This window comes from Pantherophis guttatus, chromosome 15 (assembly GCF_059756535.1).
Source record: "Pantherophis guttatus breed Tessera chromosome 15, ASM5975653v1, whole genome shotgun sequence".
NCBI classification, from domain to species: domain Eukaryota; kingdom Metazoa; phylum Chordata; class Lepidosauria; order Squamata; family Colubridae; genus Pantherophis; species Pantherophis guttatus.
The window spans coordinates 2,494,193-2,498,934 of record NC_142077.1 but is presented as its reverse complement, the minus strand read 5'-3'; positions in this window follow the sequence as shown (position 1 = coordinate 2,498,934).

The following is a 4,742-nucleotide window of genomic DNA, read 5'->3' as shown; positions in this document are numbered from 1 at the left end:
TCGTTGTGTCGTCATCTATATCGGCAAGTCCTCACTTAAAAGGCGGTTCACTTAGTGACTCGTACAATCCCCTTAGATCCGAAAGCTACTTATGACCCAGTTCTGGGGTATCAACAGCTGGACACACACACACACAAAAACACCACTGCTGTTCTGACCCAGCTCCCCAAACACGACAAACCCTCTGCAGTTGAAGCAATGATTCCTTTATTAGGAGCGCCGGCAGCCCCGGCAAAAAGTTTCTCTCTCACCGCAGGCTAAAAAGTCTGTCCATCCGGGAGATGCATAGTTGTCTGCCACTTCTATTCATCTCCGCCCCCCTGCCTTTTATCCCCAGAGCTAATGTGGGGCTTCGCTAGCAGTGGTGGCTCTTCCGTCCCGAGGACTGGCCCATAGATTTCCACTGCTCTCCTCTCCTCTGCCTTCTGTGCATCAGGCACTGGACCCAGCTGTTCCTCCTCTTCCTCATCAGCCACCTCCAGACTGGGGGGCTGTTGACTCTCCATCTGAGGGCTGACGGACGGCCCAGGCTCCACCTCTGTCTCTCTCTCTGACAGCTCCATTCCCACTTCCCTCTTGGAGCTCGCAGGTTGCCTTGAGGCTGACTCCCACACCTCCTCCTCCTCCTCTGATTCGGCAGCTGGAGGGGCCGGTGGCCGACAGGCCACAACAATTGCAAAAAAAAAATTCAGGTGCCTCAACTGGCGATGAAAGTTCTGGCCTCCATTACAGTCGTAGGTCGAGGACTACCTGTGTAGCGCAAAGACTTTCAAACGAGAACGAGAAGTAAATTTGGAGCCTCTCCAAACGCACTTCAGTTTCTGATTTTATTTTATTATTTCTTTTAAATATGGCCTTCCTTCTAAGTTGCTTGAGGGGAGTTTGAAACCCCCTCCCCCTGATTCGGGGAGAAGCGGCAATACCAGGGATGAGATGGGGGTCACCGAATCATGGTTTAAAAGTGGCTGCATTTTAAGGCAGGATCTGAACGGGGTAAGAATGAAGCTGGGTCAAACTTGGAGAAACTTGGTTTATCCAAGCTTGGAGAAACTTGGTTTATCCAAGTCTAAAGACTCAGGTCAAACTTGGATAAACTTGGTTGACCTTGACTTTGGCCTTCCCCTATCATAACAAGCCATCTTTGGGCTTAGCACGTGTGAATCCAATCACTTCTGATGGCCTCACACTCTTCGGCCCCCAAAATATTCAAGATGGCCGTTGTAGTTGAAGCTCCACCCACAAAGGGGTGTGGCTTCCCCTTGCACTCGTCACCTTGCCCATTTTGAACTTTCCGCAACTACGGCTCGCTCAACAAACCTTAACCATGATACGTCAGCCCAGCGACAATGGCTGCCCACCATCATAGGAACACTTCTCTCCATCAGACCAAGGTTTAGCCTAAACTACAAATCCTAGTTTTCGCCCTGCCCGTGAGATACGGAACCTGTGCGTGTGCGTCTCCGTGTTACCACCTTGGTTGCCTGTGAATTCATTTTGTCAACAACAGCACACACAAAAATATGTGTCTCACACCAGGCCTGGTTCTCAAGAGCGTCTGTCTGCACAACAAACCCGGTTTATTCCAGGTTACACAAACTTGGTTTCCCCCTCAAGTGGATCTTGAGAACTTTGGCTGCCCATTCTGAATTGCCTTTGAAAAAAAAAAAACGCTGGTTTTTTTTCGATTGAAAAAATGATGAAACGGAGAAACACTCTGAAATCAAAATTTGCGGGTTTCTATACACCGAGGCAGAAAAATTGTGTCATTTGATATCATTTGATGACAATAATAATAATAATAATAATAATAATAATAATAATAATAATAATAATAATAATAAAAATTAAGGGGCAAACACATATCGGAAATCAATATTTTCTTATCCCGCCCGCCCCCCCGGGGTGAAATCCAAATTTTTTTACTACCAGTTCTGTGGGCGTGGCTTGGTGGGCATGGCAGGGGAAGGATACTGCAAAATCTCCATTCCCACCCGACTCCTGGGGAAGGATATTGCAAAATCTCCATTCCCACCTCACTCCAGGGGAAGGATACTGCAAAATCCCCAATCACTCCCACTCCAGGGGAAGGATATTGCAAAATCCCCATTCCCTCCCCACTCCAGGGGAAGGATACTGCAAAATCTCCATTCCCTCCCCACTCCAGGGGAAGGATACTACAAAATCCCCAATCCCCTCCCCCTCGAGGGGAAGGATACTGCAAAATCTCCATTCCCACCCCACTCCAGGGGAAGGATACTGCAAAATCCCCAATCCCCTCCCCCTCGAGGGGAAGGATACTTCGAAAGTCGACTGTAAACATCCCCACCACCACGAATCCTGAAGGGTTAATATTATTATTATTATTTTAATTTCTGTTAAAAAATTAGCGAATTAGGAAAACCAGCGAACTGCGATTAAACTTAGCAACTTTCTGAAAAAGCACCGATTTTTGAGGTTCATGCCGTAGAATAAAAACGTAGACCAAATGCAATTTTCCCCAATGCTACTATGGATTTATAGATGAGAATTCATCATCACCTTTTAAGGACCCCATAATCCCGTGTGGGGCGGAGTCTGAGCAACTGAATGGAGCTAGCAGAGTGTTTTTAATGGCCGGATGCCTTTCCTGTCACCAGGGCAGAGTTTTGTTCGGCAGATCTATTTCTCATTGTGCCCAGAGAGAGAGAAATATCTGCCTCTCCCTAGGATTGAACTCACAAGCCTCCTTTTTAATTAACCAGTGAATTCACTACTGTAATATTAAACAAGATATTATGGTAAGGGATCACCCTGCCTTCTTTGATTGAAAGAAAATATTGCCTTTTCCAATATTCCCAACAACAATTCCTTAATATCTTGAATTAAAGCACTTTTTCTATTTCTTAATATAATTATTTAAGGACCCCATAATCCCTTGCGGGGTGGAGTCTGGGCAACTGAACAGAGTTGAGTGTTTACTGGCCGGATGCCTTTCCTGTCGCCAATGCGGAGTTTTGTTCGGCAGATAATATTCTTCTCTCCCCTATTCAATTGACATCCTTGGAGAAAATCAACTCCCAACGCTTTCGTTTATCATCCAACCTTACATCCACATCCTGAACATTTAAAGAACCTCCCATAAATCTTACTTATTAATATTAATACATTATTCCCCCCCCAAAAAAAATAATATATTAATATTTTAAACCATAAGCAAACAATGCAAATCTTTTACAGTATATCCAATATAAAATGTGAAAAATGGTATTTTTTTTCTTCAGCAGTTGGTAGCTTTGTCCAGCAGAGGGCGCCCCGGTTTTAAAAGTTGGAAGTGCCAGGAAGCTGGTTTTTTTTTTTTCCCCAAAATATTTGATTTTTGACTTAGATGAAGATAGTTTTCACACCAGCCGCTGTAGGGAAAGCCTGTTCTGAAGATGACCACTCCTTTTTGTGGATGCGAAGGGGGTTGGACTAGAAGACCTCCGAGGTCTCTTCCATCCCGTATGATTCTAATAGAAGTTCAGAAAACTAACCACTTTCTAGCCATGATTGAAAGTTAGCCTCGCCCAAGTGGGAAAACCCGGGATTTCTTCAGCTCCGCTGGCCAAGCAGCATCCGTGGAAACTTCCTGGTGGAAAAAGCGGGAATTTCGGTGAGTCTTGACGGTTCAATTTGGATATGTTGCTATGAAAGGCGCGGTTAATTGAAATCTGTTAAGTTTCTAGTCCTCTGCGAATATACCTGGAATGAAACTCCCGCTGAATCCAACGGGCCTTTTCCCCTGCCCCCAGGACCATGCAGCAGGTAAGTCCAGATGGCTTAAACTTATTTAGTTAGTCCTCGACCTACGACCACAACTGAGCCCAAGATTTCTTGTCGCTAAGCAAGACGTTTGTTAAGTGTGTTTAGCCCCGTTTTGCGACCTTTCTTGTCACCGTTGTTAAGCGAATGACTGCAGCTGTTAAAGCGAGTCACGTGGTCATTAAGCAAATCGGAAGGTCGCAAACGGGAATCACGCGACCCCGGGGACACTGCAAAATCCACTTCTGCAAGGCGAGACCCGGAGAGCCCTTTGTCTGCAAGGGCCGCCCCAAAAAAGTAGGAGCTGGGGGGGCACAAAAGAAGCCATTTCCCCCCCACCCATTCACCCCCGCCCCCCCCCTGCAGGTTTGGTACCCAGGGCAGCTGTTTTCCCCCCCTCCTTCCTTCCCCGATCCTGCGCCCATCCTAACCCCTGGTTCTCCACCTGGACAGATCCATTCTGCACCTGGGCAGATCCATTCTCCACTTAGAGAGATCCATTCTCCACCTGGAGAAATCCATTCTGCATCTGAGCAGATCCATTCTCCACCAGGCGAGATCCATTCTGCACCTGGGGAGATCCATTCTCCACCCGGGGAGATGCATTCTCCACCTGGGCAGATCCATTCTGCACCTAGAGAGATCCATTCTGCACCTAGAGAGATCCATTCTCCACCTGGGGAGATCCATTCTCCACCTGGAGAGACCCATTCTCCACCTGAGCAGATCCATTCTCCACCTGGAGAAATCCATTCTCCACTCAGGGAGATCCATTCTGCACCTAAAGAGATCCAATCTGCACCTAGAGAGATCCATTCTCCACTTCAGCAGATCCATTCTCCACCTGAGCAGATCCATTCTGCACCTGGGCAGATCCATTCAACTACCGGTGGGGTGGGGAGAGAGAGAGAGAGAGAGAGAGGGCTTCCCAACGGCTCCTCGCCGCCCCGCCCAGCCGGAAC